Source organism: Hesperophylax consimilis, chromosome 26 (genome assembly GCF_061612785.1).
Source record: "Hesperophylax consimilis isolate HC1 chromosome 26, BYU_Hcon_1.0, whole genome shotgun sequence".
NCBI lineage: Eukaryota > Metazoa > Arthropoda > Insecta > Trichoptera > Limnephilidae > Hesperophylax > Hesperophylax consimilis.
This window is the reverse complement of record NC_142861.1, coordinates 5,564,034-5,591,362: the sequence shown is the minus strand read 5'-3', so window position 1 is coordinate 5,591,362 and position 27,329 is coordinate 5,564,034. Positions and strand designations below refer to the sequence as shown.

Below are 27,329 nucleotides of genomic sequence, written 5' to 3'. Positions count from 1 at the left end.
TCCGACGACGCCCAGGAGAGAAATTTCATCCGGACTGCCTTGTAGAGACGATCAAACACCCTACCAGTATTATGGTGTGGTCAGTCATCTCTTCCAAAGGGATGTGGCGCCTCCACATCGTGCAAGGGACTATGAGGCAGGATCAGTACAGACAAATACTGGAAAATCGATTACTGCCTCAAGTCGGAGAATGGTTCCCTGATGGCCAAGAATACGTCTGTATGCACAACTCCGCACCCTGTCATAAAACCAGGACTGTCACTGAATTCCTGGCTGAAAAAAATGTGCAGGTTTTACCTTGGCCGAGGACTTCCCCTAACATGAACCCTATTAAAAACCTGTAGGAACTCACAAAGAGGGAGATTGCCAAGGAGGTGATCACAACGAAGCAGCAGCTCATCGAAACCCTCATCCGGGTGTGGCATCATTCTCCTGACCTAAAGGTTACTGCAAAATTGTGTATTGAGAGTATACCACGGCGTGTACAAGCTGTTATTGCGGCTAAAGGCGAAATTACGAAATATTGACTTTTTGTTCGATTATGTTTAAAAATAATAAAAAAACTAAAATAATCGTAGATTGAGGACAAATGCGGTGTTTAATTTTTCTAAATTCAATGTCCTTGTAAATAAATAATAATAACCTGACCTAAAATCATACACATCTGTGTTTTAGGAACACAAAGTGTAAAAAACACATTTTCCATAGGTGTCCCTATTAATATGGCAACCCACTGTAGTTAAATATTAAATGTCACGATCCATTTGTCGCTCTCAATGCAATTTTTAAATTTCCAATCGTGCATTCAACCTTCGGCTGATGCACACGCCTGAGATATTTGTCATTAATTAAAAGAGATCTCATGTTATTTAAAAGATGTAGAAATAAATGTTGTATTTTGGAATTCATTTTCTCCTCTCTTTTATTTACTACACTTATGTTACAACCTTTCCTGAGGTAATCATGCCCTTCACCTTTATAATCTCGTTTCAATGGCAATTAGTAGAAAGTATATTTTAATAATAATAATAATGATTGCATTATCTGTATAGCGTAATTGAAAATGACCTTGAATCTTTATTATTATTATTAAGCCACTATCACTAAAGAACTAGCTGAAATGTGTCCGGCGTTTCTCGGAAAATTATAAATGGTACCTGACAAAATTGTGCATTTTTAAGGCGGAAAAAATATTATTGTAAGTAATTATCTTTGTCAGGAGTCTTTGATTTTTTCAACCTTTCACTTCCAAGTCGTATATTATGCTTATATATCTTTCTTTGTTCATAACTTACGTTTCATTTTAACACAAATAATTATTTTATTTATGTCTTCCTCGAGTTTTTCTGCCATTCAATTAATGTAGTATCATCCACATTGTTAGTGTTAAATCGGCTGCACATCTCATTCCAGTAAAGACATAATACGTTACGTCTTTCTCTAGGGTCCATAACTTCTTTTACTATTCAAACCACTCTCGAAACACTTTTGGGACTAATAAGAACAACTTTTGAAAGTTTCATCACATAAATGGTTTAGGAATGCGTACGGGACAAATAAATAAACCAGAATTTATGCATAAATAATCGACTAATATAACGCAATTTTGTAATTTTTGCGGTCGATCTGTGATGTCTAATAATACTGACCCTATTTTTTTAATGTTTAGGTATTCAGATGCATCATCATCATTATTTTTGGCTCTACAACCCCTGGTGGGTCTTGGCCTCCTCAAGAGTCTTCCTCCACTCATATCGGTCCCGCGCCAGCTCTCTCCAGTTTCAAAGCTCCAAGGCAGACAAATCTTTGAGGACGTTGTCGCTCCATCTTAACCTTGGCCTTCCCAGGCTCCTTCTCCCTATCGGTCTTGAGTTCAGCAGGGACTTTGGTTCTTGATGCTCGGTCATTCTCTCCACATGACCTAGCCACTGAACTCTTCCCAATTTTATGAACTTTGTGCCGTTTAGCTCCTTAAACACAGTATAGAGCTCATTGTTATAACGTCTGCGCCAAAATCCATTTTCTAGAACCGGTCCGAAGATGCGCCTCAAAATTTTCCCTTCAAAAACATCTAGTCCTCGCTCATTCTTCTTAGTTAGAACCCACGTATCGGCTGCGTACGTAAGCACTGGTCTAATAAGTGTTTTGTACACTAATACCTTGGTGGTTCTGGAAAGCAGTCTGGATTTTATTTGTTTTTGTAGGCGGAAATAGCAGCGGTTTGTATTCACGGTGCGCTTCTGGATCTCCTCTGTAGTGTTATTATTGTTTGTTATCAGGGAGCCCAGGTATGTGAATCTTGGTACCGTTTCAAAATTTTGGCTTCCACATACGAGAGATGGGGTTTGTTGGGTACATCCTACGGCCATGTATTTGGTCTTCTGCTGGTTTACTACAAGACCCATATTTTTAGCAGAACTTTCAAGATTTATGAAGGCGTCTTGTAAATCATCGAGATTTTTCGCAATTATGTCGATATTATCAGCGTAAGCCAATAGTTGCACAGAGTTGTCAAATATCGTTCCTCTTTTCTCAATGCCTGAGTCACGAATAACTTTTTCTAAGGCTATATTAAATAAGAGGCAGGCCAATCCATCTCCTTGTCTCACCCCGTAGAGCACTTCAAATGGTTCGGACAGATCACTGCCAACCCTGACTTTACACGTTACTGGGGACATTGTCAGACTCAGATGCATAACAAGTCCAAAAACTTACCTCTTTAAGCTCTCATACCCCGTTATTAATATACCTGCCTGACAGTAGAATTCTTGTATTGCCTATAATATATCCTAATCACACCTTTCTTATTAGATTTACATTATTTGAAATCTGTCTTATACCGAGGGACAAATCACATTTAGGGATATGATTTCTGATTAAAGCCTTGTACTATTACCGCCCAGCCAAAAAAGCTTGTCCTTTTCTTAAACACGCTAATTAACAAACATATTACTAAAATAAATACCGGAAAGTCTAATTATGTCCTGTGCTTGCGAACAGTATCTAATTTTCTCAAATAAACAAAAAACAGTGTTAATCTCAGATAAATTTGGTACTGTATATTATCTGCATGTATAAAATATAAATAATAACGTATGACCATTAGTAAAAATGTATTATATATTTATAGAGCGCCCTTGGGGTGATTTTGCACAACAACGGCGCTACTACACAAATCATTCAAATATGGTTGTTGTTAATTTGTAGAAATTTCATCATGGTCATACAAAAATTAAAAAAGTTTATTTCAATACCTTATTCAATCGTCGATATGCCGATGGGAGAAATCCCAACAGTTGTAACGTTTCTGAAACAGAGAAAAACGAAATTAGAATAATATCTATTCTTAAGATTTTCATTGGTATAGTACATATTAAGAACATAGTACAATGCTTAGAGAATTTTAAGTACCAGTGAATAATAAGTATAAGGATCTAAGAAATAATCAAAGATAAATAATTTATTCTCTGCTCCTCAATATTTTCAAGAAACTTACAAAAAAATGTATTTGTTTTAATAATAACTTTATAAGAAAGACATCAAATTTTAATATTAACCCATTGAAGACAAATTAGCGACTCCCAAACGAAAATTTTAAATATTCGGTCGCATCAAGGAATTGAACCCAGTACCTCAGCCTTGCCTGAGCTTTGCTCTACCACTGAGCCAATCCCATCATACCCCCTTTGGTTATATCTAACTATCCAATATCCGATCCCAACATACCCAAAAATCAACCCACACTAACATCAAGCTACTTTACAATCAAGACATCCACAACCACAATACTCGGAATAACAATAAAATCCGCATTTCTCTAAGACCCACTACAAAATATGTCTTAACTATATTGCCTACACACTCTATAACTCTCTTCCAGATATGTTTAAAAACAGCCAGCATAATCCAAAAATTTAAAGTAAGGCTTTAAAATAATATTTTTTTAAAACATATAAAATCAAAAATACGTAATTCTTGTCGTGTTGTACTTTATTTTGTTTCTTTCTTTCTTCTTTTATATACCCTGTATTTGTAATCAAGTATAATCTATTTTTACTAAAGCATTAATTAGTGGGTAAGTACCTTTTTCTAAATTTCTAACTTTGCTCTGTGCTTATGCGTACATCCCTGTCTGTTTCATGTTTTGTTTCTTTTGTTTGTTCTTTTTAACCTCCCTTTTCTATTTGTGTACTGTTTTGTGTGTGAAACTTATAATTTGATATGAAAATACCAATGTAAAATTATACCTATTAACTCCCATCTATGTATTTTAACTTCCTCTCGTCCTACAGTTAGTTTTGTAACTCATCGGGATTGCTCTAGCAAGGAATAAATAAATAAAATAAAAATAAAATTTTAATACCCGCTATATTTATGTATGATTGCAAGATTCTTTCCAAACTTAATGCAATCTAGATTGTGTCTTGTACATCCATTCTTATTTAAATGCGAGACATTTATTGACTTAAATCATCTCAATCTCTCATAACCACAGTGTGTTAATGGCCTTGATTGCTGAATTAAAAACACTTAAATACTGTATATATATGCTATAATTTACTGTTTTTTAATTAAATAACAATTATTTTATTATTATTAATTATTGTACTTTGTATTTCTATTTACAATTTTTGAATGATGCATTTGATAATCCGGAATTGCTGGCATTGATAAGCTTTTGAATTTCACTACGTAAAACTTGAAGTAAGGATTCATTTCAGTACAAAAACTCTGGTACTAACTACCATATGTATTCCTCATTGCCCAGAATACTTGTGGAGGGAAATAATTGTATCGAGTCAGTGAAAATCTTTCATTTATCACTTAACAAATGCAAAATATTGTTACAGAAATTGTGAAAGCAAAAACAGCGTAATTTTCATAATTTAGTATTTAAGTCATCAATAATTACATTAAACTCGATATTCATTTCGTGGTCGAGGGGTGCGTTCGACTAGCAATCCAGAGGTAGCGGGTTCAAATCCCGGCGTGTGCAAATAATTTTTTTTCGATTAATTTCTGTTATTTCACCATTTATTAATTTAAAATAATATTTATTAATTGTGGAAGATATCTATCTCTCAGTATCGCCCTGGTGTAAGACCACCATTCAGAATTGAAACATTGCTTGAAATGGGTTTTGCCGTGTTTCAATAGCACATCTGAAAAGCCAGGTTTATCCCCACCTTCCTCTCCCCATCTCTTACCTCTCCACAGTACCTGCCTCACGACACACCCAAATTGGGAATGTCATTGTCTCACTGTTTTCAGACGGTTGGGAGCAGTTGTTACTCGACTGGGTCGCGATATTCAAATGATTCATTTTAACGTACTAATTTGTGGAAATACCCCATTGATGAGACGACGCTTTTCGACATAATTTATTATCAGTGAAAAATGTTTTTTTTTGTTACCTAACACAATTAATCGCACTTCTGTCAGTAAAAAATCATAATTAATCAAGTCTGATGATAAACAGAGAAAAATAAGGGCTTGGGAAATAATTAATGGCTTCGATCAATCTGATCGTTAATGTAATTGCTACTCCATTTTTTGTCTGTTTTCTTCTTCTAAGATTTGGCAGCAGAATTATTCGTTATTTCAGCAGCACGTTTTATGTAGACTCTTTTCTGTAAAAAAGTATCTACCTACGTCACTGAAAAACTGGAACAATGTCGATTATACTTATAAAACGGTCATTTAGTAGCATTTATTTTAATGCCTTATTCCATGGTATAATTCCCCCTTACATTAAAGCGATGCCAGGCTCTAATAACGGGGGCTTGCTTGAGCCTCAATTTTTTAATTAATTCAGAAGAATTCGTAACTACAATCATTGTTTTTTCAGACTGATACCCACTGATGTAAGTTTTTTTTTAGATTAATAAAAACAGTAATCTAACATTAAAATCCTTTTCTGAACTATAAAATTAGCCACAAGCACCAAATTTTATTTTTCTACACAATGAATTAGTATCTTTTATTTTATTTGAGATATTAGTGAACGTTTATCAAAATTGAATGTAAAAGCCGATGTATTGGCAGGTTCGCTAGGTTTTTTCATAGAAATATCTGAGATTTTAGTAATATGTTCATCAGAAATAATGTTTAAAAATCCCAAGAAAAGATCAATTTTCTAGGCCTTCCAATTTGACCGTGGGTCCGTTCAATATGCCGAGTTGATAGCCATTTTATTTGACAGTGATATTAGAATGGCGCAATAATAGTCTAATTGTAGTAACACTACAAAAACTCATTATATATCTACAGCTCTCTCGCATTCACGCCATCTCTCTCACATAAAACTCCAGTCGCACGTTCATTGCATTTATTCAGAAAAAGACTAACACTTCTGGAATCCTTTGCCAACTGATTAGCAATGCATGAGTCAATACGAATTCGTATTTATTCCTCAACCTGGTGGTATTACTGAAGGGTCATGTTAAGGACTTTATTTGTTAGAGACTATGAGCCTTACTAATAAACGTGTTTAAATTTTCCATTAGAGTTCGGTTTATCAGTTGTGTTAAAATTAAAACAATTATGGACGTACAAGCGTAGTTGTGTCTAATAAGTGAGTCGTTAGTTGAGTGAGCGTAATGAAGTCCCATTTTAACTCGATCTTTTGGATTCCATCTGTCCGTATAATTGTTTGTTACGTTCTGGTTCCGGTTAAAAATGGTGGATACTACATGTTTCATCCCTCCAGCACTTGTACAATCGTAGATGCTACTAGTTGTCAAATCGAAATGATCAATACGATGGTACCTACCGGCTTGAAAAAAGTTTGAGAAAAAAATCGTTCAATTTTGAAAATTTTAAATTCCTTATTTGAAATTTAAAAAAACGTTTCGTAAAATATTTATGGTTTCTAATTAAGTGAGAATGTATTTAAGTACCTACTTATGAATTTTATGACTTCGAAACATCCCGTTTTGGACTCGCCGTTTACTATTCATACTGGTCAACTAGTAGTTTGGTTAAGGTTGTTAAGCGATGTGTGTTATTCAGATGTGGTCACTAAACAAAGCTAAAGCAATTTCAAGCAAGGAATCGAATGTTATCTAATTCTGAGAGTTTCTGGATATACTGGATTCACAACATTTGCCAAATGAGCAGGTTTATAATACAGTTATTGAATATTAACCATTTTTTGTATAATTGCTAATTATTAAGTTAACTTTATGTAAGAACATAGGTATTTAAAAAATAAACAAGGAAATACAAATTAAGTATATGCTTAATCATATTTATCTACATTAAAAACCGGAATAGTAAAAAAATTTCTTAAGTAGTGAAAATACAGTAGATATTGTGCTGTTTCATTGACTACTTTGTATTAACTTGTGTAATCAAATAAAAACAAAACGATCGTTTTATAGTAGGCAAGTATTCTCAGTGTAGTTTGGTAATATGCATAACGTCGACCAGAATTTAACTGGGCCATTTCATTGATTATTAACCCCAGAATTACAAAGTGATTATGCTAATTTGATCGCCATACAAAAACGGGTAAGTTTACGACTAGGGATCTAGCCTACTTAACCCGATAGTCTGTTTCTGGGGTAAAATAGAACTGCCTTTAATTATTTTACAAAATTATGTCCTTTTTAGAGTGCTTGGTTACGCTATTTATACAAATACCACTGTTATTTAAGCATACGAACCGCTATACTTGGGAGAATATTGTTGTAGTTCCGTAATACCCAAGCTGCATTGCTTGCCGACAGCACGCCGTAATTTATTGGCCATTTCTTCAGAATCCAAACTAATTAGTTGTTGAAATTGTTTTTACTACCTATTTAGTGAACTATAATCCGTTTTCACTCTGCTATCCGGAAATAAAGGATATAAAATCAATCAATACCGAGAAATGAAATTATTGTTTATTTATTTATTAATTTTCAGGAAATCGACAGTTTAAATTTATTTCAGTTTGTACATAAGTATTATATGGTCAAAATAAAACCAATTGTGAATTTACTCCATTTGACTTCACCTCTACTGAGACAGCATAATAAAGAATAAGTAAGTAATAAGCAAATTAAATTTGTAAGAAATGAATATGAATTCAAAAATTTATACAAAACAAAAGATTTTATAAAACGAAAAATTTACAAAACAAAACATTTATCAATAAATTTATAGGCATGGAGAGAGGTTGTATATATAAATTAAAACGTAATAGAAATATAAACTTTAAAGACATAACATTACATTATTCACAAACCATCAGAGAAATATTATTTTATGGACCTCGTGTATTTGGTTAGTTCGCAGCTGAAAATATCCACCATAGATAATACGCTTTTGTAATTATAGTCTGTTCAGGCAAGAATTCTGCTTAGAGTTCAAATTGTGCTGCAAAACACGCGGCCACTCCTCTCCATTTTAAAACTAATTACCAAAAATCAAACTAATTGGTAATTAGTTTGATTTTTTTCTTAAATCTGAAGATTTGTTTTGTATTTTATTTTGAGATTATTCCAGTTATGGTTTTGTGTATGTGGAATTGTATGGCGCTTAGTAACTGCATTACAAGTTATTTGAGCTTCATTTCTGTAGTATTTTTTAAATATATTTTTATGTCAATGTTGTAATTCATAATAATATGTGGATGATTTTTAAAACGCCGTTTTTGTGCAAAATCACCTCAAGGTAACACGGTCGTTTTACATTTTGTTGGTCTGAAAAAATGTTTGTACGTGCCGTTTCCATTTTAAGATGGTGTCCGTTTTAACGCTTCAGTTAAGATTATTTTTTCAATTATTTTTATTCTTCAAGAGTTTCTTATTGGCATGTTTGCAATGTATCTAAAGAAGGATTATTGATATTGACATTGAAAGTGACCCTTAAAATAGTTTATTTATTTTGTTTTGGTGTGCAGAAGTCGTGAATTCTATTAAAACCTTGTTTCTGTCTTGACCAGACGCTGTCTTCATTGTTTTTTTGTGTTCTGTTTTTTTTATAGCTGTATTTTTTTGGTATCCTATATTATATAATTTTTATTGTATTATCTTCGGATAGTATGTTATGTGTTGTAATTAAAACATAAATTAATAGAAGTCGAAACGCCATTTCGATGCTACGCCTACTCGAGTGGTTTTTTTTTATAAAATAAACATTGTTTCACAAAAAATTTCGGGAAATTCGCACGTACACAATATGCAATTCACACGAAATAAAGTGAAGATTGTACCAATGCATATTTAAATAAACATGGTCGTTGAACCCTTGAACAAAAAAATTCCATTTATATTCAACAAGTAGCCATGTGATTTGAAAAAACTGTGCTCTGTGCCAATTTTGCAAATGTTGAAGCCATAACTTTTAATAGAATTTGTTTTTTTTTATTAAACTACTTTAATTATTCCTTAAGCAGATTGTGTAATTTTTTTAAATTAACCCTTAAGTGACGAGGTGAAAAAACTTACGTAAGTCACGTTGTTGGTCCCTGAACCAATTTTTAAAAATTATTTAAATAAAAAATTATTGATTATATAAACGTTATATATATATTTTAAAAATATATTTTAAATTATCAATCACAAACCCGACCTGAAAAATCATAGATTTAATGCTAAATTAAATAAAAAAGTTAGCGTTATCGTCGTTAAACTTTAGATAGCAAAATTCATTCCCCAAAATTATATCCATAAATAAAAAATTAAAACCTTCAAAAAATATCAAACCTTCGTTACGGAAAATAATGTTTCCAAATAATAAATGACCAACTTGTAAAAATTATATACGTACTGACAGAAAAAAAAGATAACTTTGAACATAAAAATAGTGACGATATGTAAAGTTATATGTATTTTTGCACTAAATGCAACACATCTCGAACGTTCAGGGATTGAATCTTCAATTCCTCCTTCCATAGTTCCTCCAAATATAGCCAAAGCTCGATGATGTATATCTTTCAGGTAAATACGATATTTAAAACACTTGGTCCGAGGTTTTGACTCTCCATGTTGGCAATTAAAAAAGTGTTTTATGGGTTCAGGGGACCCACATAACTCTTGTAAATTGACTTTCTACTTAAGTGAGGGAGTTGTCTTTCCTCCTGCGCAATCTTAATCCGAATGTAGAAAGGTGCTGAGAAGCGCGGGGCTCTGTTGTGAATATAATTAGAGAGGCAGAGGGGGAATATCTATGTGGGTCCCATGGACCCACGATGTCGCTTAAGGGTTAAACCCTTTTTTATGAAGTGCCCAGTGGCCAGTGGCTAGAGGCTAGTCGCCAGTGGCGTATATAGCTGCACGGACTATCGAAGCAGCGCAAATATATTTCTGTGTGTACGTAGAAACAATGGCGGAGAGCCGCTGTGGGTATATTAACAGTAATATGAGTAGACGAAACCTTTGTGACTTCTATTCGCGACACCTTTGAACACATAGTTTTATTCTAATAAAAAATTTCATATTCCGTCTCCTTCGCTTATATTGTCATGGTTTATGTTATGCTCCCGCCGATAAGAAACTCTAAATAGCACAAGTGGATTTTTTCCATAATAAAATAACCTTTTTATGTGAATGTGTTAAAATGAATTTATGAACAAAGCCACAATACCTTGGCAGTTGAATTTTAAAGATCCATTAGTCCGATAATTTAAAGATATGAAATATTGGAGTTTTTAATGTGAATTTCTAATCTGTTACTGTAACTGCTGACCTATAAATGACTGAGCTGGCGTCGAATTTGGGTCCCACCCAGGCGTCGTAAGTTCAATTTCTAGGCTGGCTAAGTCGAGACCAGAAACCATCAACATTTTCCGCGTACAGTGGTGGTAGAAGGATATTTTAAAATTATTATTATATTACTTATTTATTAATAAGGTTATTCATAACCCGAGAATGTTTGTATTTCTCAGTAAAGATATGTAAGTAAATTCCCTTAAATTTTGATTTTTTCTACGTTCCGCCTTGTCGATAAAGCAGTGCTTCACAATTAGAACATTAAAACTGACAGATGATGTTAAAGAAACAATATAATTCAAACCAAGATGGCGACATTGAGTCAAACTTTTACACGACGGAAGAAACCAAAAGAATATAAATTTTTGGAATAAATCATAAGACGAAATTTGTAAAAAACATTTAAATGTCTTTTCTTTGTTTTTTTACATTCCAACAACGGTATTTTATAAATCAATCAATTGAAAGGATATTAAAGTACCTTTTTATATATTTGAAACAAACTTTTACATCTACAATGGAACTTTGCTTCACAAAATTGTCTCTGAGGAATGAAAATAATTTTGTCGAACACATTACAAGTTTCAATTTGATTTTTGGTTTTCAAATTCTCCTCTTTTGAGTACCTAAATCATTTTCTGCGTTGCTTATAGGTATTATTAAATTTTATTTCGGAATAAAACATGTTAGAAAGACTATTGTTGGCGTGTTTTCTTATATCATAAATGTAAGTAGATGTAATTTTGTACCCGGCGAGCTAAAACATTTGTTCAAATCTAGAGGTGCTAAATTTGATCGAAATACATCGTATGTCACCTAGAAACTTTAATAAACTTAGACATATTAAACCGTGAGTCACGTCGCGTTGACAGGCGAACATAATAATAAATATATGATATTCTATAAGTTATTACACGCTCTCAAATGTCTGTCTGTTTGAAGTTAAACTGTCTTGAAAGTGATCTTAATCAGACATTCTAATAATATCTACATGTTACGATGCTTATTTTCAAGACTCACTCACTGACAAACATTTGACCTTAGCTATAGTAGTAAATAAAGTTTTATTTTTAAACATTTTACAAATGTTTATCGACTACGATTGAATTGAAAATTGAAAGGATTCTTCCTTTCGCCCATTCTCATTTACTGAGTTACCTTAGATCTCACTTATCGCTTTATTTTAGAGGCGGGTTTGGATAACCATTCATTGGAAAACCAACACCACTATAATAGATCACCCCAAGTGCTTGCTATGTTTGGTGACTTAGCAGGGGTATCTAGGTTTTGGCGGCAGATGCGTCTGCCCAACTGCTGTGCGGCGGGTTGGATTTGGAGAGACTTGTTGAGGGAGATCTTTTACCTCTCCAGAGGGACTCTCTCGACCTATCGCCTTGCACCGCAGTGGGAGGGATGATTTCAAATATTCGTCACTCCTGGACAAACTGACCCCCAGATTAATGCCTACCCCTCATACCCTTTTCCTTTCCAGAATTTTCTATTCGTCCTACCTTAAAAAACTCCTACACAGCATCTCCAAGGATAACACAAATATTTTTATTCTCTTTCTGCCAAAATACCTGTATGGAAATAAGATAAAAAAAAACTGAGCTGTTCAGAGTAATAAAACCTATTGCCAAAAACTTAGAACTAAGTTATGAGGAATTAAAAATAAATAATAAAAATATAACTTAATTATTGAAGACAATATTAGCGATTTCTAAACGAAAATCTGAAACAGAAAAATCAGAAAAGGATACGGTCACATCTAGGACTCGAACCCAGGGCCCTTGCCTTGCCGGGGCACCGCTCTACCACTGAGCTAATGGGACCCTACCCGCCTCGGTCACTTTTAACTGTATAATACTTCGAATAAGAACTTCCAACAATGTCTTTATTTTTTCACAAATATAACTGTTCTGAAATCAATGCCAACCCCCTCTTACTATAAACGCAGTGAAAATATTGCGCGGTGCGTAAGGCCAGAACAGTTAAAAACTTGACTTATTATTATGGTATTTGTTTGGTTAGAACGGCCTTAAACCAGGCTCAAGGCCGGCTTTACCACACCAACGTTGTACGGGCTTATAAGAATCTGGTTATTAAGTAGATAGGTAATTATATATGATATGAAATATAATTGAAAAATAATTCATTTGTTATTTTGGGGTAAATAATAAAATTCACTTTGCATCTATTGACTAACCATTTTCCACTCTCCGGTTAATCTCCCGTAATCCTTAACTTTTTCGAAGCAGAGCATTACGAAGTTTGTATTCAGATTAAGTTCCGTCTAATATTTTAAGGCCTACTTAAGAGGGGGGTCTCCTGCTCGGATATGCTCTCGTTACGACATTGAATGGGCGGAGGGAATAATAAAATAAGAAATATTATTATTATCCGCGCTTCGGGGCTTAAGGTGTTGGTAATGATGACGTTAGGGGAATCGGTATTTCTACAAACATTGAAATGGATAAATATTTGTATTCTCGTGTAAGTGGCGTATCTTGGAAATATATTTTATTTTACTTAATATTTGTATTCTCGTGTAAGTGGCGAATCTTGGTAATATATTTTATTTTACTTAATATTTGTATTCTCGTGTAAGTGGCGATTCTTGGTAATATATTTTATTTTATATTATTGTAGAAAGCAATCACTTTGTGGTTTGACATATTTAATAAAATAAAATACTTTTTTGTTTTAAAACCACGATATTTATTAATTTAAGAACCGACCGGTTTCGCTTTACTTAAGCATCATCAGGGTACAAATTAATACTAAACAAGAAGTACATAATGTGTGTATATATATAACAAAATATAGAGGGAGACAACATGATACAAATATAAGCAACACAAAGACGGTCATAAAATACATTAACATAAGTGCACAAGTAATGGAAAAACCGCTAGATAATTATGTAGACTACTGGGTTATATCAATAAATCGGGAGAAACAAAGCATCAACTGGCATGGTGGTAAGGAAGTAAGGAGAACTGGGATTTTTTTATGGGTTTATTGGAAACAGACCTAATATTGGACTACTTGATATGTCTAATTGATTATTAAGTATCTGACTTTTGGTTTTTACAGCTTTTTTAATTTCTAGTGCCTCTAAGTTGTTTAGTCTGTTACCATGCCCGTTTTTATGTAAGATGTTAGCACCGGTGCTATGACAGAATGTATGATCTTTATCGATCAAATGATTTGCGAATTCGGAAAACCCGTTATTATTGAGGCAACGAAGATGCTCCTTTATCCTAATATTAACATTACGTGATGTCTTACCGATATAGAAAGCCGAACAATTATTGCAATTTAATTTATAAATCCCCGAATGACTTAATTTATCGTCCTTATCTTTAGAATTAATTAGAAATTTACCTATATTGTTATTAGTATAAAAGGCCGGTTTGACTTCAGAAGGAAGGTTTTTTACACTTAAGGTAGAAAAGTGATTAATAAATAAAATTCGCCGCCATTGATAATTAATATTATTATCATTGATTTGAGGACAAGGACTAGCAAAGAGGAAGCGATTAATGGCTATTTGTTTTAGCTTTTTATTTAAGATTAAATCTATAAAATTCGATTCATATCCATTATTTACTGCTATGTTTTTAATTAGTTTTAGTTCACTATCAAAATTACTATCGGACATTGGAATTGTGACTAAACGATGGACCATTGAATGGAATGCGGAGTGCTTATGTGAAATAGGGTGATTGGAGGTGCTGTGTATGACAACGTCAGTATAGGAGGGTTTACGAAAAATGTTAAAATTAATTCTGTTATTAACGATCGATAAGGTAAGGTCTAAAAAATTTAAGGTTGAATTTATGCCTATTTCTAATGTGAATTTAATCTTATTATGAAAAGAGTTTATAAGTTTGAGGAAGGAATTCAGTTGACGCTTAGTCCCTGTCCATATACACAAAACATCATCAACGTATCTTTTCCAGTACAAGACATTTTTAATAAGATGTGAGGTACTAGATAAAATTTTATTTTCTAAGTTATCCATGAATATATCAGCAATCAGAGGACTGGTAGGGCTCCCCATAGCTAGGCCGTCACGTTGCTGATATATAACATTATTAAATTGAAAATAATTTTGATTCAGGCATATATTAAACAAGGAAGTTAAATCTTTTATAAAATCTATAGAGAGATCGGAACTATTTAATAAATCAGAGATTAAACATTTACTCTCTTCTATGGGAACATTGGGGAACAAATTTACAACATCAAAAGAAATTAGTGTAGAATTACTAGGGAGAATCATATCTTTCAATTCTTCTACTAATGAAAAAGAGTTTTTAAGGGTATGTTTAGGTGAAAAAAACATTGGTATTTTGAAACACATTAGTAATAACGGATGATATTTTAAAATTTGGGGCGTTACAGCATGAAACTACTGGCCTGACGGGGCAATTATTCTTGTGTATTTTAAGGAACCCGTATAATTTAGGAGTTTTGGGATTTTTAGTTAAAAATTTAACTTTGTGATATGATTCATCTTTGAATATTTTAGTTTTAAACTATGAATCATATCACAAAGTTAAATTTTTAACTAAAAATCCCAAAACTCCTAAATTATACGGGTTCCTTAAAATACACAAGAATAATTGCCCCGTCAGGCCAGTAGTTTCATGCTGTAACGCCCCAAATTTTAAAATATCATCCGTTATTACTAATGTGTTTCAAAATACCAATGTTTTTTTCACCTAAACATACCCTTAAAAACTCTTTTTCATTAGTAGAAGAATTGAAAGATATGATTCTCCCTAGTAATTCTACACTAATTTCTTTTGATGTTGTAAATTTGTTCCCCAATGTTCCCATAGAAGAGAGTAAATGTTTAATCTCTGATTTATTAAATAGTTCCGATCTCTCTATAGATTTTATAAAAGATTTAACTTCCTTGTTTAATATATGCCTGAATCAAAATTATTTTCAATTTAATAATGTTATATATCAGCAACGTGACGGCCTAGCTATGGGGAGCCCTACCAGTCCTCTGATTGCTGATATATTCATGGATAACTTAGAAAATAAAATTTTATCTAGTACCTCACATCTTATTAAAAATGTCTTGTACTGGAAAAGATACGTTGATGATGTTTTGTGTATATGGACAGGGACTAAGCGTCAACTGAATTCCTTCCTCAAACTTATAAACTCTTTTCATAATAAGATTAAATTCACATTAGAAATAGGCATAAATTCAACCTTAAATTTTTTAGACCTTACCTTATCGATCGTTAATAACAGAATTAATTTTAACATTTTTCGTAAACCCTCCTATACTGACGTTGTCATACACAGCACCTCCAATCACCCTATTTCACATAAGCACTCCGCATTCCATTCAATGGTCCATCGTTTAGTCACAATTCCAATGTCCGATAGTAATTTTGATAGTGAACTAAAACTAATTAAAAACATAGCAGTAAATAATGGATATGAATCGAATTTTATAGATTTAATCTTAAATAAAAAGCTAAAACAAATAGCCATTAATCGCTTCCTCTTTGCTAGTCCTTGTCCTCAAATCAATGATAATAATATTAATTATCAATGGCGGCGAATTTTATTTATTAATCACTTTTCTACCTTAAGTGTAAAAAACCTTCCTTCTGAAGTCAAACCGGCCTTTTATACTAATAACAATATAGGTAAATTTCTAATTAATTCTAAAGATAAGGACGATAAATTAAGTCATTCGGGGATTTATAAATTAAATTGCAATAATTGTTCGGCTTTCTATATCGGTAAGACATCACGTAATGTTAATATTAGGATAAAGGAGCATCTTCGTTGCCTCAATAATAACGGGTTTTCCGAATTCGCAAATCATTTGATCGATAAAGATCATACATTCTGTCATAGCACCGGTGCTAACATCTTACATAAAAACGGGCATGGTAACAGACTAAACAACTTAGAGGCACTAGAAATTAAAAAAAGCTGTAAAAACCAAAAGTCAGATACTTAATAATCAATTAGACATATCAAGTAGTCCAATATTAGGTCTGTTTCCAATAAACCCATAAAAAAATCCCAGTTCTCCTTACTTCCTTACCACCATGCCAGTTGATGCTTTGTTTCTCCCGATTTATTGATATAACCCAGTAGTCTACATAATTATCTAGCGGTTTTTCCATTACTTGTGCACTTATGTTAATGTATTTTATGACCGTCTTTGTGTTGCTTATATTTGTATCATGTTGTCTCCCTCTATATTTTGTTATATATATACACACATTATGTACTTCTTGTTTAGTATTAATTTGTACCCTGATGATGCTTAAGTAAAGCGAAACCGGTCGGTTCTTAAATTAATAAATATCGTGGTTTTAAAACAAAAAAGTATTTTATTTTATATTTTATTTTACTTAATATTTGTATTTTCGTGTAAGTGGCGTTTCTTGAAAATATATTTTATTTTACTTAATTGTCTTAAGTACTTTGATTTTCCGTTGCCATTGGGATTATGGCATCCTAAACTATTTGGTTATATTGCGAGGCTGAACCAGTCCTGGATTTGTCAATAGGCCTTGTAGGCCGCGGCCTAGGGGCGGCAGAGTTCAGGGGGCGGCACTCGCTCGCTTTGGTAAGCCGTGTATGCGATTATCAAAAATATCAATACCTATCAAAAACTGTCTGCGACGAGTTTATTTGCTTAATGGCTGAGAAAGTACTGAAATGCATTAGTGATGAGATAAAATAAGCTAAATACTTTTCTTTAATTGTAGACTCTACACCGGATGCAGCACACGTAGATCAACTGACACTTGTGATTAGATATGTTTTAAATAATGGAGAGTCATGTGAGAGATTTCTTAAATTCTTACCTTCTGTAGGACAAAAGGCTCAAGATATGTTTGATGCCATTACTTTAGAGCTAGAAAAGTTGAACATAAATCTAGAAGACTGCCGGGGTCAGTCAAATGATAATGCCTCGAATATGTCAGGAATTTATAATGGTTTACAAGCCAAAATTCAAGAACAAGCACCACTTGCCATGTTCGTCCCTTGTGCAGCTCATTCATTAAATTTGGCGAGAACCTCGGCCGCTGAGTCTTGTACGCCTGTCACTTCTTCGTGTTGCTGGAAGAGGTATATACTTTCTTTGTGAAATCAACCGATCGTTGGAAAAAATTGGCTAATGAAATAGGAAAACGAAAGACGCTGAAGAGAGTAAACCTCACACGTTGGTCAGCAAGAGCAGATGCCTGTCAAATTGTAAGAGATTCCTTGGATGAAGTACTTACGGTTTTAAAAATGATTGAAAATGACGCTACACAGAAACTCATCCCACGAATTGAAGCAAAGGGAATTCGCATTAAATTGAAAAAACTAGAAACGGCATTTATGATCGTATTTTGGAATGCTATTTTGGACAGATTAAATAAAGTGAGTGCTCAGATTCAGAATTCATCTGTTGATGTACTGACGGTATCTGATCTTTATGGATCTCTTCTCGAATTTACAATAGCAGAGCGAGAAAACTTTGATTTTTTCGAAAAAAGTGCAATTGAAATGAGCGCACTTGAGCAATATCAGGGCGACATTAAGAGTAAGAGGAACCCTAAGAGAAAAAACTTCATAGACGAAGCATCAAATGAGGAAATTGAAACAACCTCCAGAGACTCTTTCAGAGTCAACACCTTTTTGGTAATTCTGGACAAACTGAGAGCTGAGTTAGAGAGAAGACATGGTGCATATATAATCTTTAAAGAAAAATTTTCATTTTTAACAAGAATGAGTGAATTTTCAACACAAAGAGTCTCAGAAAAAGCTCAGTCTCTTGTGCAATATTACTGTAATGATTTAGAAGACGATTTAGTTCAGCAATGTGTACACTTTTGTAGTCACATTTCCTCTAATAAGACGGCAGAGAAACCTGAATCGACATCATTACTGAATCTTTTTAAGTTTTTGAGGAAACAATCTCTGTGTAATGTTTATCCAAACTTGTATATAGCTCTCCGCATCGCACTTTGCACCCCGGCCACAAATTGTTCTGGAGAAAGGAGTTTTTCCTGTTTAAAGCGTGTGAAAAATTACCAAAGGTCTTCACTGTCGCAAGAAAAACTTAACTCTTTGGCTCTTCTGAGCATTGAAGCAGACTTAAAGAATACTATAAGCTATGAAGATATTATAGATGATTTTGTCAATAAAAAATTGTAATTCTTGTTATTAAATTTTACTAATTAAATTAAATTTTAAGTTTATTTTATTTTTGAATACCTACTTCCTACATTTGAATATTTATTTTGAAAATTGTGTGTCACCTAATGGCAGCCTAAAAGTGAGTGATTATGTTTTATTTTTTTAATATATATATATTTTTTTATGATAGATATTATCGGTGAAAATTTCCAAGAAGGGGGTGAGGGCGGCGCAAACGAAGTGGCCTATACTTGTGAAAAGTACAAATACGGCCCTGGGCTGAACGGAGTGAAGATGAAAATTATATGCAAAATAGGAAGGTTTAGAATTACCTTGCTATGTAGATCTGGTCACCAAACACAGCTGAAGCCACTTCAAGCAACATTTCTATTCTCAATAGTCTTTCACCAGGGCTATACTGAGAGTATCTACGACTATGCATTTTGTTGGTTTACAGCTGAAAGTCATCACTAGAAGTTGTAACACGCTTTTATATTAGTTTTCTTATATTAAATATTTTATTATAAAAAATCACGTCAGCTTTTTTTTTCTTTTAAAAACATTAATTGGTGAACTTTTACAACAACTTAACAAAATCATTAGCACTTCATTACATAGTAATCAAACTCACGGTATCGCCCTAGTAAATAACTAAGCATCATTCAAAGCACAATAGAACCATTTCCGCAATGTTACTTATAAGAGGAGAAAGCGCAAAACGGCATAATACCCCAAAATCAATAAAAATAGCAAATTTTCCAATATTTAAGGTTTAAAAAAAATATTTAAAATTTTTTAACCTAACCTAACCCATCCCTGATTGTATGAATTGTTTGACGTTGTTCAGTTTTATAGAATTATTTTTAATTATACGGGAGCGTTTACGGTAAATTTTTAAAAACAAAAAGAAAGCTTGGTGTTCTATCTTTCTTAATCTGTTTATATTATACGTCTGACTATATTAATAACGAAGATATAATGAGTTTTATGAGGACGTATCATTTGATGATAGATATTTATCGGCCTACGTGGTACTGAGTGTTTTAAATTACTTCAATATTTTATTAAAATATTATCCTTACGTAAATGTCATTACTTAATCATAACAAACCACTTTGGATTATAAATTCATTCCATTAACTCCATTATGACCATAATTAAGTAACTCTATGAGAATAGTTACTTACCAACATAATATAATAATATTATCATGATTATTATACACGCTAGATTTGTATTCTTGGGGGATATAATAATAATCTATTATATTCATAACATACAGGGGGTTTCGAAACTAAACACGGAAACTACAACGATCAAATTAACATATCACCGTGACTTTCTCAAATATAGTCAACAGTGGCGTACGTATGTAGTGCCAAAGAAATATGCCCTAGTTTCTTTGGGTGCAATTGAGTATAATGATTGTGGCAATTTTATCATCATATTCCGCTGAATGTTGCAGCCAACTGAATAAATATGCGCAAATTTGTTTCGCCAATCTACGGATGTTTAAAAAAAAACATATAATGCAAAATTATTGGTAAGTATTTCTTATGAAAGGCAAAGATTTTCAGCCTTTATGGAGTGTCGCACGCCATTAATAGTAAAGCATTTTCCAAAGGCAGATAAAGAAAACCTATGTTCGTGGCAATATATATATATAGTTATACAAATTTAATAAATTCTTTAAAACGCTACCAAAACTTTACCAATTGTAAACTAGATTTTTTTCCTATGCTTCCCTGACTAGGTGTTGGAAATAAGTCCAAGAAAAGTGATGCAAGAATTGAAATAATTTTTTATCATTTTTTAATGCTTCAACTTGTAGTGCTATTATTTGGAGTGATAAAAGGAATAACTTTTGATGAGAGAAGTGATTTAATTTTCAAATCTGTTCACATAACACAGGTTTGTTGTCAAGCGCTAATATTTACCTACTAGTTTGCAGTGCCGCATAGAAAATAATAACAATAAACAATAACAAAAAAAAATATATGAAATTCCTTATACAACTATAATTTCTTTCATTTAATACATATAATAAATTACATTATATAATATTTCCCAAAAATATATTTACAATTATAGTACAAAAAATAATACAAAAACATTTACAAATTTCAATAAAATTTCAGGCAGTGGTGAAGATTGCATCAATGAAAAGCGACTCTTTCAAGGATCAATAGGATTTACCCTTTGTAACTCGTCTCGCTGACGCAAAACATATCGATATCGGAAGAGATTATGTTCCGCAGCAATAATACTATCCTCGTATCAGGAGAAATATTGGCAGATTGGTCAAACAGGAATAATAAAATAATTTATGATGAAACTGTATAATACAATCATACCGAGACTCAGGTGAGCCATAATTGTTGAGTTCTTTATATAAACAGGTAGCCTTGTAGCAGTCTGAATAAGAGGGTGACAGCATACCACTCTTTTCAGAGCTGTAAGAAGTCAATTTCATATTGAGAAATCTCCAAAAACTTTTTTTGTACCCTCTCTAACATGAGGGAGCACACCATTTCATGAAGATTCCAGAGAGCCAAACTCTCCAGCTTACTGCGTGTAAGTGTAAGATTCTCAGAGTACGGGAATTCTGAAGAACTCTGACGGTTAGGGGAACAAACCCTAACATTTTTAAAGCCAACTGGCTCATCCCTTCGATATGAACACAGATTCAGGTTCCCACCCAGCACTCCCAGTTAAATCCTCCATTGGGTGCAGAAGCACAATACTATTCAACTATTTACATTCGGTAGGCCATTTACACAGCCATCTCTCATCCGGTCAGTGGCTGATTTGACATCGCGTTTGGGTCCCACCCAGGCTCAGTGTGTTCAATTCCACGGCTGGCTAAGTCCTCAATCACAACACAACCAAAATTTAACGTTTTCTATGGTAGTAGTAGGAGATTTTCAAATATTGTCAGGTTATTTGTTACTCGGGAATATTTGTTTTTCTTTAACAAAAAAAATGTATGGTCACCGTGTACATAATGAATAATGATAATTGCGTTCATTATTATTTTATATCGTGAGAGCTTTTTTTAGCGATCAAAGAGAATTAATATAAAGTGGTCTTTATTGTTATTTCAACATTATAAATTAACGTTACACACCCATAAGATAGTTAATGTCTTTCTGAGATAAGAAAAGTATTAAATCAGAATGATTAAATACATTTACGATTTATCTCTCGTAAAACAAGATAAACAAACTATTTCATCGCGATTGCCTCAGAGACACATTCAAATAGTGAGGAAATAAAAAAATGAATAATGTTTGAGTAATTTTTTTAATATTTATTTTTTCGTTGGTAAACGAACCCATGGAAAAGTATTATTATTAATTATAATCGTTTTTACATCGCTTCAATTAATTAAAGCTTGAATGTTATTGAACGCATAGAGAAATCAGTGTTTTAAGAGTCAAGAGTAAGAGGCACCCGTGAAAAACCACGGGATATTTATTATAACTGTGGGATTTGAAACAGAAAATATTTTTTAAATGTTTTCTACAGGATGTGATTGTTTTTTTAAAACAAATACTTATTGCCAATTTACATTAAAAAATAAAAATTTAGAGAAAAATACTAGATTTTTTTGTTTGAAAAAATAGACAGTTTTCAAAAATTTACCTTTCGAAAAATGAACTTGAAAAATCACCTGAAAACAAATTAAACAAAAGAAATAAACGTAAAATTATTAATTAAGTAAAAATAAAATAATTTTCTGATTATATATAGGTAATTGATGCAATCATCAGCAAGTAACAATTTTCAAAATTTCAAAGAAAATTTGAGTTCATTACACAGGAATATTTCATAATATCACAGATAACCAAATTAGTAGGCATGTGTATTAATAATGAATTTACTTGTTTTAGAAGGATTTTTTCTTCAGTAAGGTTTTATTAGAAAATACATTAAATCCGTTATCCGAACAAGAAAGATAATGAATGTTTTCGGGACTGATTTAAAAAAGCTCAAGGGTTGTGGGCCAGTAGTCGATTTATCTCAATCATCGAAATAAACACCAAAATTTTCAATTTATTTTATGGTGTTGAATTTTTCAAAATACCAGTTTGGCAACATTATAGGTAGGAGTAATGTATTAAGACTTTCTCGTGATTTTTCCAACAATCTTTTTTCAATCGGCTTTAGTAATGTATCTAAATATTTACAAGATGTTAAATATTCTCCCTTATTTCTAGTTTCCATTCACGAATTAAATTACTTAATATTTAAATTGAAGACCAATCTGAAATTCAGTCAATTCTCTTCTAAAACTTAGGTACTGTCACGTGCAGTCAGATAGGTTGAAAAATGTAACCGAATTAAAAGCGGTTATCCTAAAAAAGGAGTCAAAGATTCCGTTGACACCCCGCATTCCGAATTTCTTCCAAAATATAACATACTTCCTTCGAACGCTTTAAGTTTTCAAACACTTAAAAAAAAAAAAATATTTTTCAAGACAATCTCTTCAAATTGGCAGTGTTGAAAAAGTAAAAAAAAAATTGTACAGTTTTCTTCGAAAATTATGCAAAACACATCTTGTTCTGTTATTTAACATGTTATGATGAACAAAAATGCACAGTAATTCTTTAAATGATACGATATTTGCCGAGAAATTTTCGCTCGATTTAAAATAAGCCACGCTTTATTGTTTTTTTTTAATTTTAAACCAATGTTGATAAGGCAAGTTTTCTTATGCAAATCACAAAGGATGACAAATTATTATAAGCAATAATTAGTCGCCTGAAATATCCATACATTAGTAAGTAAAAATAAATGCCGCCGACGGGAATTAAATCCGCACTAATCGGGTATGGATATTTTAGGCGACTAATTATTGCTTGTAATAATTTGTTATCCTTTGTGCTATGTGTAAGAAACCTTGTCTTATAAACATTAGTTTATCATTAAAAAAATAATAAGATTTGACAAGTCAAAATATTTCACAAACAAATGTAGATATAATAAGTCTCGACGCCATCTAGTGGGCAATTTAGCACCAGCAAAGCCTTTCCTACAAAAATAAAGTTAGTGTTTACAGGTGAACAAATATAATAAGCAGTAATTGTAGATTGAAGTACTAGTATATTTTGAATTATGTGGCGTGTTGGAAATAAGCAGACGTAGCGCAGTGGTCCAAAACTCCTGACCGGACATCAGAAGGTGCGGGTTCAATTCCCGTCGGCGGCATTTATTTTTACTCCGGAGATATTTTCGATTTGCATGGATATTTCAGGCGACTAATTAATGCTTTGTTAAATATTTTCGCGTACGCCTAATATGACCCTACTTTTTAATACTAACTCACCATAATATTCATATTGACGTATCTCTACGCCAAACCACCTTCTTATTCTTCCTTTTTTACGCTTACCTTAAGCTGGGTTCAAAAATATGAATGTATCATCACGTTGATATGATACGTGATACGGCCACGTGATGTCAGCTCGCATCGGTTTCAGTCCGACCATCAAAGAAGGTAAGGATTTATTTGAGGTGCCTACTTGATACGCGATCATGGAAATGTAGGTACGATGGGAGTGACGTTCATTACTTGACATTAATGATATTTTGGGGATCAGGTGAGAGAGGGACGGAATGAAAGGCGTGTAGTGAAGGTCACTGTGTTTAATACCAAAGGGTCACTGTGTTTAATTACCAAATTATTGGTGAGTCAGTTTGAGCCGTGACGAGGAGATGATGTAGGACAAATGTAGAATACTCCGGTTGCTGCAGTGATATGATCCAGGCGGTAGTTGGCGACGGCGCGCTGAGACCGGACTCGATGGCTGTCAGGCACTTGCGATCTGGGGAATCAATACTCCAGTGCTGACGGAAGGCCGAAGGTGCGGCGGACTTTGTAGGCGGTAGAGCGGGAGCGGCGTGGACCAGTGAGGATGCTGCGTGTCCTCGTGGTGGTCATGGTGGCGTGGAAGAAGCGCTGGTCAGAGACACTGGAACCAGGGCGCTTGTAATCCGAGTAGCGCTTGCCAGGAACGGCCATCTGGACAAGGCGCTAAGATGATGTCCCGATGGAGTCCATGATGGTACGGGGAAGCCGGGAATATTGTCCTTCGCGGGAGGCGCGGTGGCGCACCGTTTGTCACTCGTGAGATTAGTAAATTGTTGGCGGCAGATTGATAACTGACTGACTCGCTGCGTCGGGCATATTTATACTACACGGCCGACGGCAACAGTAGGTAGATGGATGGCAACTAAATCCTAGGCACTCGCACAGTCTGTATGTTTCACGAAGTTTCGACGGCGCGGCAATTATGCCTAGGCGGTAGACTCGAACCTTCTGGCGAGTTCTCGTAATGTGAAAGATGGTCTGTGACGTATTGTCACCTGGTAGACAAGTAGGTGCTTGTAGTAAGTAGATTGCTTTGTTTAAGATGCGATTTCGACTGCAGGTACATAATTCGGGAGTAGGTACTAAGTAGGTCGAGCGGTTTATTAATAATTAGTTAATCTAGATTTTTCTCGACGCCACAATATTAACGAGGATTGATACGATATGGGAATATAATTGTTCATTCGGTGAAACAATACATATTTATGTGACCCCATCTAAACTTTTACAATTACTGACTTGTGGTTATGAGTTGCGAAACTTCCACCCATTATGGGTGGTTAGGGGCTTTGCTAAAATTGAAAGTAGACCAATTTAAACACACTCTCTTCAGCCTGCCATAAAATGAGGAAAAAACACTTCCATCAATTTCTCATCAACTTTAATATCTTATTCGCTTTCGACTTAACCTTTTCTTTCTGATGCTGTCAACTGACATGGTTTCTAATTATAGAAATATCTCTGTAAATATACCAAGCGTTGAGTAAATTTTCTATATGTTCCTCTTTTGACAATTTAACTATTTCTTCTTCAAATTTTGCAAATTCACTTTGTGGCACCATTTTATTAATGAAATAATTTAAAACACTTCGTTTTTACGACGATAATCTTTATTTAAAAAAAAAATCAACATTTTTCGAGAACAATGTTCTCTTCATTAATACATTAAATGTACTTAAACCAAATTATCAAGTATAGAAAAACTTGATTATTTGTAGGAATGGAAGTAGTGGGGTGGGGACGGGTAGAGAGGTGGAAAGGGGAGAAGCTTAGAAGATCAAATACAAAAAATACAATGGAAATATGTTTAGGATAGGGTTATTCACAAAATTAATTTGATAATTAATAATATTTAAATTTCTATTGAAATTTTTCCGAATTTCTAATATTTTTAAAAGATCTAAGTCTAAGATTTAGAATCTAAGACTAAGATTTAGAATCTAAGACTAAGATCTAATCCATTTTTACATGGGTAAAACTTGCAGAAATTTTGAAATGAGGCTTAATGAACATTTGAGTCTAAATGGCAATAATTATTCGGAATTTGCTAACCATCTAATTGAATATTCATTTCATATAAATACTGGTTTAAAAAATTTCCACACTAACGTTAGTGGTTTTCACTTAGATCTTTTTGAATTATTAGAAATTAGCAAAAATGTCAATAAAATTTGTAATAAGATTATATAATCTTATTAAAATGCACATGACATAATTAACGTAACTTAAATATTTAACAATAATGTTTTTTAGTTCTTGCCCAAAATTTCTGTTTAAACCTTCAAGGCCAATGCTGAAAATGTTAATAGACCTGGAGATTTCATTTAGCAGCACCATTCCTCTTGTCATGCTAAGCTGTGTCAGATCGTCCTTATAATTCATATCATCCTTCTACTGTCAGTATAATAATACTACTGTAAATAACAAACCTACACTATTCATATTTATACCTATAACAACTAAAATTAAAAAACACAAAACTGTTTATATTAAAATGTTGAGCACCGGAGCGCGCGAAACTTTCTAGCGGCGTAAGGTAAAGGTTAAGTGTGTTTCAAAACTAAGCCCAACCATCTATGGATACAAATTTCTTTTCAATTGAAAGTGACTCGCTTCAATACCGGCGTAGAATTTAATATCCCCTCCGAGGAGCGGAAGTTCAATCGATACGGGCATGATATATTTCATCTGAAATTTCTTTAGCAACTTTTTCTTTGTCGCTGACCAAATCGACGACTATATCCGTAGAAATGTCTTTGAATTCTTGGAATTGTATGGCTCAAGGATTGGAAACGGTTATTTCTGGATTGAATTCAGCGATTCTTGAAACCATTTGCAATATTTTATGTCGTACACATTTTTAGCGACGACAGCATAGTGACCATATTTGACAATATCACATTATACATTACTATATATTTGCTAGTCCTTTTGATTTGTTTTTTTTTTTTTTTTTTTCATTTCATATTTTTTTACATAGATAAATACAGGATATTAACAAGATATAAAACAATAGAAATTAAAGTAGCCTTTCCTCACCATAAAGAGACAATGCTCTTGTGTTTGGTGAGGGAATT

At 33.2% G+C, this 27,329-nt stretch overlaps 1 protein-coding gene across 1 annotated transcript in view; it reads right to left on the bottom strand.

Moving 5' to 3' along the window:
• The window catches only part of LOC149411020 (neuroligin-4, Y-linked-like), a 556,662-nt gene that overhangs the window by 413,724 nt on the left and 115,609 nt on the right, over positions 1-27,329 (bottom strand). Inside the window, exon 2 of the mRNA XM_089647354.1 lies at positions 3,255-3,307. The gene's annotated coding sequence lies outside the window, so the exon portion shown is untranslated. The remainder of the gene's footprint in view (positions 1-3,254; positions 3,308-27,329) is intronic.